The sequence below is a fragment of the Ambystoma mexicanum genome, chromosome 14 (genome assembly GCF_040938575.1).
Source record: "Ambystoma mexicanum isolate Mex_15411 chromosome 14, UKY_AmexF1_1, whole genome shotgun sequence".
Classification (NCBI taxonomy): domain Eukaryota; kingdom Metazoa; phylum Chordata; class Amphibia; order Caudata; family Ambystomatidae; genus Ambystoma; species Ambystoma mexicanum.
In genome coordinates, this window is record NC_090940.1 from 423,973,618 (window position 1) to 423,987,876 (window position 14,259).

The window sequence follows — 14,259 nt, forward strand, 5'->3', positions numbered from 1 at the left end:
GTCACTTTAAATGTGGCAATTGCTTGGTATGTCAACTTACCAGCAATACGAAAGACATTGACCTCAAAAAGGTAGAAAATTGTTTCTCAGAACTTTCACCAATTGCAACACGAAATGGGCCATTTATGGCATAAAATGCCCTTGTGGGCTGTTTTATATTGGTAAGACCAAAAGACTGTTGCAACAAAGGATTTGCGAATACCGGTCGTGCGTGAAGAATGCAGTCCCTGATAAGCCATTAGTTGCTCACTATAAACGAACACACCATAATCAAGAAGATATTTTTTGGTTCATTATTGAAACTGTAGAACCCCATCCCCGAGGGGGAGAGCGAGATCGAAAACTGTGAAAAATGGAGCAAAAATGGATTTTCGAGCTGAACTCTGTTAAGGAAGGCCTGAATATAGAGGTTGAATGGGGACTTTATGACTAAGATTAAACTGACTAAGACCAAACTCCATTGGTCTATGTTGTGTGTGGTCTGTCATACCCTTTGAATGTGAAGGAGGGTAGCTGTTCAGTGGAATTTGTGTATACATGATTATTATTTTGGTCCTCATCCACGCAGCCTCCGGAAAAGGGACCTTCCAGCTCATTTAGAGTTTTCGCCTGACATATCGCCAGACAAATACCAACAGCATTGTGATTCTGGCACAAATATGTACCATGTCATCTCTTCTGTGTCATCTACCTTGTCCTAGCGCTGTGATACCCATGAGTCAGGACGCTGCAAACAAATGAAAACAAACAAGTGTGATATGGTTACATGTGTAGGATGTCATGAAAGTCCCATTATATAGCTCACTTCCACAAATATTTACTTCCTCAATGTGCTTTGTACAAAAAACAGGGGCTGATGAGTTTTAATGCAAAACAATAGGAACAAAAATTAAGAAACCTGTATTGTAAACTTATTCATGTCTGAAGACGCTGTCTCTCCCCATCCAGTGCCTCTCTCCCACCTCCATCTCGCTCTTCTTGCCCTTTCTCTATGAAGATATTTGTGTGTATACAGTTATTAAACTTTTACACAAATTCAAATACAAACATAAAAAGCATTAAAGTTAACATTAGATATCAAAAAAGAAATATTCATTACATTAGAAGAAAAATACTCAAACATTAAATTTGTTTATAAAAAGGAGACAGAAGTGTATATATCATAGCATTGTACAGTAAAGCTCATCCATAATCATCCTCTAAACATACATATATAACGCAACCGGAAAAAAAGGAGATAGAGGGTCATTCCCATAAGAGTATCAAATTTACACCCAGCATCACCATGTCAAACCGACATTTCAAGATCTAACAAAGGTTTCACATTCCCTTCAAATTTACGCAAGTAGTCATTAGCGTTCTTCCAAATCTGGGTAACGGCGATGACTAGGCCTTTATTATATCCAGACAAACATCTCAGCCAAACGGTTTCACTAATATACTCCTGATTAAACTCAAATTTAGCAAATTATTTTTCATATATCAGTCTCATTTCGGGACAGCATGCGAGTACATGTCTAGCCGATTCAGTCGTGTGGCCATCAAGACAGTCTACATGTCCTCTTCTGAACCAACACCAGTCCATGCACCCTTTATCTCGAGGATGTTCAAACGAGTGAGCCTAATATCCAAAAATATTCTGCGCGTCACTGGTGAGGGCAGCAATTTCAAATACATTTGCAGCTTTTTCATATTAAAAAAGGCATGTTAGCAAAGGAAAACATTGATCTCATACTTGCCACTTTTCCGTGGCTCATGACCCAGTCCCACATCTCTATGCAATCTAAGTGATTTTACCAGTGCCCTTTCCCCGTAATCCCAGTTAGGAGTTCACCCTATTTTACCCAAAAAATTGTAGGATTCTTTCCTGGAATTTATTCAGGGCCTCCATTTTGCCACCCTCCAGACAATATCGAAGGATAAACACAAGGTTATCAGCGCGAGCAAACTTAATCTTAAATATAAAGCTTAGCTCTATTAAATTCAATGCGTGCAGACAGAGAGATAAGTCTGAGCTCAAGACAGACTGCCTGAATAGGGGTTTAATTTGTGAGCCCCAATAGTCTTCTCCATATGATGCCCTCTAACATTCGCCCAGTCTGAATATGATGATCTAGGGCATATAAAAAAAAAAAAAAAAAAAGAATTGCGCAAGTTTATAGATGTTATGAATGCCCAACAGGCTATATCCAGCCATTTTCTTTGAGAATGGCATTACCGCGGTTAGAGTGGACATTCATTTTACTCTTTTGTTCTGTTGAACCATTTGGTTGATTCTTTTTATCTCACAACAGACCTCATGACCTAGGTATTTATAACGCTTTACTTTTTTTTTTATATTACCCAGAGAACAGGACAGAATTTTTGCAGCACTTAAGGCCAATGGCCATGAATTGAGTATCAGCCAAGTTCTTTTAGGCCGTTATTTGCGGCATACTCACAAAAAGCCTTAGCACTATTACAGATGCCAACCTAAGTGTTGTCAAAAAGAATGTCATCGGCGTAGCTAATCCATCTCATTTTAGATTCCTATTCTAGGGAAGGCATTCAGTTTTTCTTAAAATAACCCCAAAAATCCACCATAAACAGATTATATAGTGTTGGTGCTAGAGTACAGTCCTGCCCAACACCCTTCCATAGATATAGAGTCAGACATGAGACCTGCATTATCTAACCAAACTCTAGCCTTCCTTTCCTCATATATCATCATAAAAGAGTAAAGAAGATGTTTAGGCATGCCAAATGACTTGTCCCATAGCTTCATACGATCAACTGTGTCAAACGTGAATGAAAAATCCACGAACAGCAAGTACAAAAGGAGGCACATCAACACCAATAGCTTGCTCAATTAATGCATTCACAATGAAGACGTCATTGGTAGAGCAGCCTTGACAGAAACCCGTCGGCCTTATCCAATAGTTGCTATCCAATAGATGCTCGCTATTTATCCATTTATTTATCTCACTGAGTATAAGTATACAAAAGATTCTACTCCATACATCAGTTAGTGCCAAAAGGCGATTACTCACAGGGAGATTGTGAGGACCATTCTTGAACAATGGGATATTGAACATCTTCCATGAATTTGGAATAATTCCAGTGTCAATTACCTTTTCAAATATTATAGCCAATATATCTGCCAAGGTTTCAGGATTGTCCTCGATTACAATATCGCAGAGCCTATCAGGCCCGGGGGCTCTTGAGGATTTCAGATTCTTAATTACCATGATATCTTCCCTACTGATGTTCAGATTAGATGTCTTTTTTTTTTTAATCAGCTGACTCACAGCACCTTTAAATTTATCTGTAAGAAACTTGGCCCAAGTACAACCATCAATGGGAACTATAATCTCGGGATTACCACAATTGCCGATTGATTTAAAGCTTTCCCAGAATTTCTTAGTGTCCACATCTATCAGCAGCCGCACCATCTGTTGCCAGTTAGTGTTATTGTCGGAGATCAAATAGCGTTGAACACCATTTCTACGATGGTTCTTAATCTGGCGTTTGAACATATGTATGGCCTCCATGCTAAGACCATGCGATCACATATTCCAAGTTCTAAACGCATCCTGTTTTTCATGCTACGTATTGCCTTGTCACATGGCCTCTGATTGTCATGGCCACGCTTATGGGGCCATAGCTTCCCACCTATAGACATTATATCGTTCCTACAGATCGTGTAGCCAGATGTTCTACCTGTAATCCTTGACTCCATACTCTTGCCTTTGTAAGGCTGGAATCAGACCCACCTAACCCATTACCTTTACAGGCAATGTTCACATCACCAATTCTATCAAAAGTACTGCAAATGTGTGTCCCATACGATGGTACAGACCAACAGAGCATGGTCACTACGTGAGTTCGCGAGTATTTGAAAATTTGAAAATTGGCCAAACTGCTTGTCATTCAGACAGATATAATCAAGTGTCGAGGAGTAAAGACCATTAGTCCATATAGTGATAGTTTTGGATTTATCGGTCCCAAACACATTAGCCACCTGTAATTCCATGTCTGTTATAAAGTTTTCCGCCTTTCAGCTAGTCTACCCCTTCAGTAACGTTCTCATCAGGAAATGTAACACTGGCCTTCAGACCACCTCCCATGATGATATTAATCTCACCCCGAGATGTACATTTATCAACTATGCATTCATAGATGTCCAATTGATAGCCACAGTATGATCATCACCACAGGGATCATAGATGTTAACAAATTTGATTTTACTATCATTCACCATTACGTCCACTCTTTGTGCATTAGGATTTTTTCACCTCCAATATACATTCGTCAAAAGTATTTGATACTAATATAATTAGCCCACCATATGGTCTACCCTTATCTCCCTTTGTTGGGGAGGAGCAAGCGCCTTGGCTAGCGCCTTCCTGCACCCCTTAAGCACTTTACAATTAGGCAAGACTTCAGGGCACTTGAAAGCTTTTTTCATACAATACAAATCACATACAGGTATGGCCAGCCACTAAATGAAAATAATATATTAAATATAAAGGCGCAAATAATTATTTAGCTGAATATATTAGTAAAACTGTTAAAGGGTAGTTAGCTTTGCTGAAAGCACACAGCGAATTTAGCCTGTGCTAAAAATAGACTACATGCATTGTGTGGGGCCCAGCTAGCTCTAGCAAAAAGCACAAGGTAACTCAGCAGCTGTTCCTGTCCATCACAAGCCAATGGAGAATAAAAAAGATTCTGCACGACACACACAGTACTATGAGAAAACAGTTCTTTTTTTATTACTGCACCAGAGCAATATAATTATGTTGAGTTAAGTGTTGAGGGAATGGCAGGAAGGGGTTTATGTATGAATATTTATATCACAGCAAATTATGCTAAACAAGAGCGACAATGTATTCCTGCATAGGCAGCATAATGTGGCGTAGCTTGTCCCAAACGGAACCCAGCCATGCCAGAAGGAAGAACTGCAGCATCCCTTGAAAGGCAAGGAGGACAATTTTGGATGAGCTCTGCCAGTATCCAGTAACCAAGTCAAGAGTATTTAAGCTCCAGGCCCAGCACCAGTCTTCAGGACATGGGAGCCAGCCAAGGAAGACAGAATGCTGGTCAGAATGGCAGAATCCTCTGCCGCCCCTCCCCCACCCAATCCTCAACTTTGGAAGGATTAAAGTTTGTTATCTCTTGCAAGATAGACTTGTGGCCTTAATTCCCTAGAGGGGTGCATTTGCTCTATTGTGAATGTGATTATGGGGCCCCTGTATTTAAGGGGGTACCCCTGTAAATTGGGGTTCACCTTCACCTTTTTTGCACAGTTATGGTACGCAGTGTACCCATCAAAGTCAACTGCTTGAAGGAGCCAGGTCTCCTGTAAAAAAATAATTTGAGCCTTATTAAAAAAAAACTATAGGGGCCAGATACCGCCAAAGGAGGACTATGTGATTGTGTATTCCATGATACTATGGCAAGTTCAGCTCATTTGCCATTGCTAACAGGGGGAAAAAGGAGCACAGCCATTCCCAGTGAGATTTCACTGCAGCATCACTAGCCATAGGGGTCTTTGCTAAATCACACAGTTCAGCCTCATCATGCTTTTCTTGGTTGTATTCGTCCCTTCAGCACCATCATTTTCACATCCAGCAAATATACACTCCTCTCTTTTTCAACTCTTCACTGCAATCCTGAATATAGGCATACCACTGCTTCGGAGAAACAGTGCACCCTAGTAACATTTCCAGGACCTTGTTCTACAATCTTAAAATCCCCACTTGTAATAATCCTTAACACCAGTTGAGAGTTAAAGATTTCCAAGAACCTAGTTCTATTAAGGGGCTTTCTTTTTTTCCTAGCAAGTGCGGATATAGTGAACAATCTCTTAGGGAGAATTCCATTTTTTTTCCCGCCATGGTTATTCACCTCCAAAACCATCTTGGGCTTATTAGGCAATACCTTGGCCAATTTGCGGGCCGAGACTCTATTATTCACTTTGAACTTCATTTTAGGAGCAGAGGTTTCAGGTAACTCGACACTGCTGTCAAGAGTAGTATCTGTTCTATCTAAAGAGCTATAACTAGATTCATCAAATGGACTCAGCATCATACGGTGTGGGGATATTCTTTGCCTTTTGTTTATTTATTGATGACCCAATCAGCCATGTTGTAAGGTTACTCGCTTTGAAAGCCAGCGTTGATTTTCTGGCCGCCCTCTTTCTTCCTCTTTTGTACAGAGGTGGTTTCTTTATACAATCACTTTTTTCACCCTCAACATCCTCCAACCCTGCTATAGGCAGAGTAAATTTGGCCACCACTTTCTGCTTTCTTCTCCTCTCTCTTTTTGTCATAAGACATCCCTCCACACTCTCACTCAGAGACATAATCTCCACCAATGTAGACTCTTTAGCATTGTCAGTCTCAGCCATAGTCTTTTTCAATGGCGAAACTTCTTCTTAGGTACCTTAGGACCACCTACTATGTTCTAATTTAGCATACCTTTGAGCATTTTTTCCAACTTGGCACCAATATTAGGACATAACTTTAGCATAATTTACAGGGCAAAACTAGTTGCCGTATTATTGACATCAAGCTCCTTAAATTTGTTCCCTATGGTACAATTAGCACAGTCATAAAGACTGCTTAAGGGAACATGGTCTTGACTTTCGACACCCGCACCAATAGAGAAATCCGCAAGACCCGTAAAACGTGGAGAACAGAGTCTGAGGCATGTGCATTTGTATTAGTGGGTATCTCATTCAGATCACGTAGGTCAAGAACAGAAGTATTGCTGATATCCGCTAGATGCCCTTCCGATCTCCTCCGCTCCATGATGGAGATCTGACCTTCCAATCTATAGAACACAAGTTTAGTAGTGCATTATTGTTATCAAATTCTACCGATGTACAGGCAACCTCACTAAAGGGTTGACCTAGGTCGGAGGGCTCAGCATGAATTTCCACCACAACTGGTTATTCGCCAAAGAAATCTGCGATCTTTTCTTTTAAAGGGGATTGTTTGAGTATTTATTTCCAGTCGCTGCATCTCCCGTACCACTTCTATTCTTATTGTGGCCCTTTAGTTTACTCCGGAGTTTCATTATTAGTTATTCAGTATTCAAATGCAGAGAAATTTGAACAGTTTCACCACTCCGTGCTGTAACCCCTAACCTCAAAGATGAATCCACAGTCACCAATAGGGGTACCAAGTTCAACTTATGACATAAGTCCCAAAGGTTTCCAGGATAAATCAGCAATTGGCAAAAGTGAACCACAAGGCGTATGTCATAGGGGTGTCACGGTATTAGTTTTATGACGGTACAATAACCTTCTTGCCAAACGACGGTATATCATGGTTATCGCGGTATAGCAGGTGGAGTAAATTAATCTTAACAAATATTTTCTAAAAGGTCATAAATTGTCAGATTTATCATCACAAACAAAACCAGGCACCCAGGGCCAGAATTGGGCTTTTCAACATACTTTCCACTGAAATGCCACCCCTTGCTTCCACCAAACACAAACACACGTGTGGAGAGGAGGAGGGGGTGGAGGGGAGCCCTGCTGCGACTGGCAAAGCAAACTGAATAGCTTTTTTAAGTGGTCATTTAGGCTTTTAGCTCCCCCACTGGCTACTGGTGAAGATGAACATGTTGCCATCTTGATAACCTGCATGCCACAGATCAATGGAGTCTGATGGTAGTATACGCTTGTGCACATACACACGCACACGCACTCTCTCTTTACGTTACAGCCTTTCATTTACTTCCGGGCCAAAAGGTGTTCAGTAATCACGGACATGTTACCCTTTGGTATGGCAGCAGGGAATACCCACAGAGATGGGTAAATTTTGCAGTGTGACTTATTACATGTCAATTCAATGATAGAACCAGGGAAATCCCCCATTGTCATATGTTTAGAAAACATTATCCATTATAAATATATAAACCCCAAAGCCGCCAACCCAAAGTCCCGGGAGGATAGCTCAGCGGCAACGTGCGTGCCTTGGAAGCAAGATGACACGAAGCAACACAGGTTCGATCCCCGGGTCGACGCTTAGAAACCTCTGGGTGTTTAAGCGTGTTATAAATACGCAACTAAGACAAAAACAATTACGCAACTAAATAAACAAAAACAATTTCTTTAACAGCGCCTCGATGCCCGCGGACTGTGTGAGCGCTTAAAAAAAAAATGTAAAAAAAAAAGTAAACCCTTTTCCTTCTTGCCACTGTATTTATTCTTCCTATTGCTAACATATTGATTTTGTGTCAGGCACGTGTGGTTTATGGAATGGCATTAAAAACTGCTCAAACTGAAACTACTTGGCAGACGGCAAATCCAACAGTGCAAGACCAAGACTGCGCAGCACTTGCTTACTGCAGCCTTTCCAAATCAGATTGAAAAGCACACTTAACGGTATACCGGTATAAACAATGTGACGGTTATTGTTCAATTAAGTGGTTCACGGTATCTTTAACGGTATACCGTAATACCGTTACATCCCTAGTATGTCATACTATCCAGTTGGCTCAAAGATATAGAATCCGCAGTCACAAGCCGGTTAATGAAAAGACCACCGCTTTCTTATTATCAGGAGCGGCTCAACTTGCAGTAATACACATGGCAGCAAGGTTATACTAGAGCTAGAATATGACAGATAGTACCTCTGTTCAAGCAAAGTCAAACTGGCCGAGTCCGAACAGTAAACAAAACAGCAGCGTTTCACCCAGACAGGGCAGATAAATTGGCCTCAGAGCTGCCACTTAGCTTAGATTCCCAGCAGACATTGATATGTGCTTGGGGCATTCAGCGCAGAAATACAGCTTACCTCTGCGTTCTAAATATGAAACAAGTCCTGACCCATCCAGAGCGGTCTCACAGCACCCTGCAGCACAGTGCTCCACACCGCGCATGCGCGGTGCGTTTATGGAACTGGGTCCTCAGTTAGGTGCAATAGAAAGAAGACTTCAAAACCTCATCCTCCGCAGTGAAGTGCAGCCGATTCCAGGGAGGAATTCCAAGGATACTTCTGACACAGTAACCACACTGCTCCCACAACGCGCCTATGAAGATATATACAACACACAACCATAAAACATTAAAATGGCATATTTGAATGACCAAAATCTAAAATGCGTACTACCTTTTCCGGATTCGAAACTATTTAGCTCCTGATTGTAGCCTAGAAGAGCTTAGTTAGCTTGACGCCAACAGCTAGCAGGAGCTACTTTTGGCTCCCCAGGCAGATCCCGAGCATGCATGCCCATGTGAATTTAACTGTGCAAGTATGACAATCCATTAAACATTAGCACACATCTATACAACATGCAAAGAAATACGGGGTCATAAATAATGGACAAAGTGATAACTTTGCAACGTATAGGGTAGTTAGATTTGCAGAACACTGTACAAGGTCCTTGCTCCTTATCACTGGTTACTACGGCTTAGCCACTCTTAACTTCTATCCCTGCATTTTGTGACTTCTTTATTAGGTCCATATTTTTCAGTGTGTATTGATTGACACTGCAGTTGATAATATTGCTAATCCAAGTTTATTTGCAAGTGTCAACTTAGAAAATGAGAGTCTGGGAGGATATGCATTAGTCCATGTGAAAACACTGTTGGGACCGTCATGCTTTTGTCATTAAGATTCTCTTCAAAAAGCGTTCATGAACATTTTAGGGAGTATTACATTGCACTATAAAAGTAGCAAGTTGTGAACTTCGAATAAACTGTTCTATGTTTAAAAATAGACTATATTGAGGTCAGCCAAAAACAGGTCACACTTATTTGAGGATAAGCAACAGGACCTGACGGAAATGGAGGCAGCAAATGTTGGGCGAGTTACAATTAATTTAAAAACAATTATGAAATAGTATAGCAGTGGGAAAACAGAAGAGAAGACTTACAGCAGTACAGAAATATAGTACTTAAACTTTTGGATAAATGAGCGTCCCTTGAGTACATTTTTCTTTCAGGGCCTGTCATATCAGCATAGAATACTATCACTTTAAGAAAGTGTGTTTTGTGCTAAGCAAATAAAAAAAAATGTGTTTATGCTTTGAATGAACGAGTCTCTTCTGGTATGTCTTTCTCATGCGCCCTAGTGACGCACTGCGTGCATAAATGTGATTTTGTTGATGCGTCGACAGAATGCCCAGTTACGTCACGCACAAACAAGAGGCGTTGCAGAAGATTCACGACTGTTGTCACAAAGGGTCGTGTGGATTGATTTATTCCTGCCAAAGCACTGAACCTTAGGCCAATCATGCAGATTACATTATCACAAGATGGTGGGTTGGGGACCAGTATGGTTCACAGATAATTTTACGAAATGCAAGTTGAAAACCAAAGAAAACAATTATTTAATAAATCAATATATGGCGATACAGATGTCTTTGCGATTGATGGATTTAAACACCCTTCCATTAACTATTCTGCATGGTTTTGGTTACCAACTTTTGGATGGAAGGCATTGTGTCATTGGAAGTCCATATAATTACAACATCCTCATCAGTCTTCCTGCTTACAACTAATTCTGCAACAATATTGGAGTAAATCTTTGGAATCACGGTGTAACAGTCCACATTTATCTGCTCACTGTTAGTACATTCAATTCTTAAGGACTTCTCTTCCCTTTTGAATAGATTGACTTTAATTCTAAACATTGCTGGAAAAGATACATCCAAGGATTATGGTCGCTTTCAGTTCCAGTTATAACCTTGAAGTTCATGATACTATGCCACTTATTCAGAATGTAACCAGTTGGGCTCCTCCCACCACTTACGTATGGTATGCAGGGATATATTTTATTTGTATTGCGCCCATACACAAGTGTTTCAGAGCATGACGAGGCAAGGGAAGGGAAACGAGGGAGGACAAAACAACGATCTTACTAGGCCCAGTGGCATTGAGAAAAATCACCTGTAAAACTTCAAATGCATACTCTGAGCCCAGCATTCAGCCACAGCTGCCCAATTCATCAGGCTGATCCATGCTGCCTCCTTGGATCTGCAGAGAGTTCCCCATCCTCCTCCTGCATACAATCAACTAAGGTTCTCAGATGCTCAAATCGGAGCTTAAAATCTCTCAGCTTTCAATATCTATTAGAGATATTTCCCTTCCATACTCTATAGGGTTAATTGCTCATTGTAACATTACAAACAAATGGTCTTCATTTGATTCAGTGTACACATTTACCACTATAAACATATATAAATCAATTTTGTGCAGAATATAATGTACAACCCAAGCTAGGGATTGATTGTTAAAACAATTTAAAACTATTGCATGGTAGTGGTTGACACATATACCCAATCCTCTGCTTGGTCAGCCTTTAGCTCCTTTAATAGCAAGCGTATAAAAATTTGCAAAGTAGTTTAGACAAGTGGTTTCCCTAGCCCATGCTTCCTGTAGACCATCACATTCCCTGGTTGTCTGACAATAGGTTGGTGTGACTTTTAGACCAACAATATTCCAACAGGGGATACTTCAACCAGTCCCACCACACCATCAATTGATTTGTGCCAACAAGAACAGGGTTGGGAAGGTCAATCAATCCAGTTTCTCCTGGACAGCAGTCACATGTTCCAATGTAATCCAGACTCCTCTCCAAGTGTACCGTGTTGAGTGCAATTTACCAGATCACGTATAATTGCCCCACATCTCCTGTGGTGTATTTGATCAATGCATGGTTCTGAAGCATACACTCCTCCCTTTCTATTGAGCTTTTCCAATAACTGTGGTGCATTTGTCATATGTACTTTAATATACCTTGTATAGGATGGCCATTCATTTGTATACATGTACAACAGGTCTATGCCCCTTCGATTGCCCACTTAATCTATTCCACTATTCCCTCTGAATGTATTCAATCTCTAGCGGGATGGGGATTTTGCAATATAGTTAATGACTTGGTCGACTGCCAGTGGCATTGTTGTGTAAACTGCCAAGTCTTCACCATCATCTTCTCTTGCCTATGGCAGAAGAAACAATTCTAAGTTCCGTGTCACTATCCAAGCTTAAAAGGTTCCTTGCCCCCTCAATTCCTCATATACACACACAGCGCACCATTTCTCGCTAGCCAACGGCTAGTTGAGAGTCCACATTGAAGCCTGCCTAAGGTCTTTCAATTTGTATGGTAGCTAGTTCCCTTGTCCTGACCTTAAAGTGTTCTGTTTACTAAGTGGTTTATTTTGATCTTGGCCAATTTCAATGTAATGCTCCCATATTAATCCTGAAGTTTCTGGAGCATAAGCCAGAGGAAAAAAGTCCATACTAAGCTGAAGGCAGACTGGACAGGTAACAGTTTTCCACATCACTAGGTTTATAAATAATTGTCTGACTGACACAAGTTGTCAGATTGGCAGGCCATATTTTCGGTGGACTAGATGTTTTATGTGCAATTACCAACACTCCCATATTCCCTTCCCACTGCCACCCTCCCCCAACCCTCCCTCCAACTATAGCTTCTCTTCGATCTATTGTGCTCTTTCCGGGCTGCATAAATCAGAAGGTGGTGGGAAGTTGTTGGTTACAGGAATATCAAACTAGATCTTTACATTTAACTGTTTTTTGGCAATACTGCCTCTACGTCCATCATCGTTATCACCAACAACCATTTTCTACCTTCTTCATGTGCGCTATTTCGCACCCCAATAAAATGTAGATGTATTAAGCTCTATATCCAGTTTTATAAATCATACTATAACTATCACTGTATGATCATCAGCCAGTAATAACATAATAAAATATATTCCTTTCCACCTCAATCTTTTAGGTGCTAATCCTTTACCTATAGCGGCACTGAAAGAGACTACCATAGGTTAATGGACACCAAGTCTGACCCATATTTCAAACTTCAAACTGTGACGAATCCAAAGAATTGGTCCATTCTCCCCAAGGGTGAAGGGGCCCCCACTTTGGGACTGAGGAGGTGTTCCTGCTATGCAACGCCCTCCGCAGGGGACAGAGCAAGCAAGATCTTGTTTTGATTGCTTATGATTCAGGCATTACCACAAGTTCTTTGCCTCCACCCCTTGCGAGGCTGTGACAAGTGACCCTTGGTCTTCAGGCATTCATGTCTGAAACACCCTATGCCGACTTGCATTGCTACGGACAGTCAGACCTAGGCGCCCCATCACAATTAAAACACAGTCAGGGGAATTTAGGTTCTTGACTCACCCGGAGATCGCATTCTGACTCGTTCTAAATATACACTGACAAAAGTTATTTTAATGTATTTAATATGATCCCTTATTTTATCTTTATTAAACAAGCAAGTGTAAAAGCAGAGATCATCAAACCTATTAACAAGACAATGTAAGCAAAGAGCATGTTGCGTATTCAAATAATCAAACAAGTGATGTTTAGTTCAAAAACATTGGAAACCCATTTCTGCTGCTGAGCTACACTACACGCCTCTAGTCTCTATGCAGTCAGGGAATCCACCTGTACTACCGTCTAGAGAAGAACTAACCGCAAAGTAAATGTCTTCCTCCGAGGTGGACAGGACTGGCTTCCTTGGACCTGGCTGTGTACCTTTCCTCTGCTCTCCCTCCTGCCCCTCTGGCTTCGAAGTGCAGGCAAGTCTGTTGGGCACTCGTGTGTGTCCCATCTTCATGCTCGGGCCATATATTTATATGCGCTTCTGAAAAAATGGCAGCCCTACACGTTTGGATTTGTAAAGTCTGCTTCTTCAACAGTAAATGGATGGCATGACACTTTTGTTAATCAGAGGTAGCTTGCAGGAGAACGTGATATTTAATGTTACAAATAATCCATGTCAGAAGGCTCTCTGTATCGGAGGTGAAATCTTGTCAACTTCTACGAAGCGCGTCTCCCTGAAAACTATGTGGCACTGACCATCAGTTTGGAAAGGCACTGCAAGTGACCATTGCAAATCTTTGTTAAAAGGTAACTTCCTGCGTTGATATCAGCCAACACTCCGCAGTGTGCAACTCAAAACTGCTAACTGAGCTTTTGTGGTTTTAGAGCCAGCTGTGAGAGACGGGAAACGCACCATTTCCTTGTTCTTAACTAAAGTGCAAACATACAAATGGTTACAGCCGAGACCCTGTCCATCACTTGTTTGGTTACAGAGCGGAGGTAATGCAACATAAAAGTGCACACTTGATAAGCGCTACTGAAGATCATCTTAAAATGTCTACCCTATGTTAACAGTGTACAGGTTGTATAGACTATTAAAGCAGTCATAAATGATTGAGTTTCTGACACGTCACCCCCCCCTCAAGACAGATGTAATAGATCAGGAGGTCTGTAGCACCTTGAAGCCCCCA

General features: G+C 41.1%; 1 protein-coding gene across 3 annotated transcripts in view; it reads right to left on the minus strand.

Annotated features, from left to right (window-relative positions):
- Positions 1-14,259, minus strand: part of FBXO34 (F-box protein 34) — a 124,580-nt gene that overhangs the window by 83,164 nt on the left and 27,157 nt on the right. The window contains exon 2 of one of the 3 annotated variants that reach the window (XM_069637603.1): positions 899-989. The exons of the other annotated variants lie outside the window; for them this stretch is intronic. The gene's annotated coding sequence lies outside the window, so the exon portion shown is untranslated. The remainder of the gene's footprint in view (positions 1-898; positions 990-14,259) is intronic. 3 annotated transcript variants of the gene reach the window in all.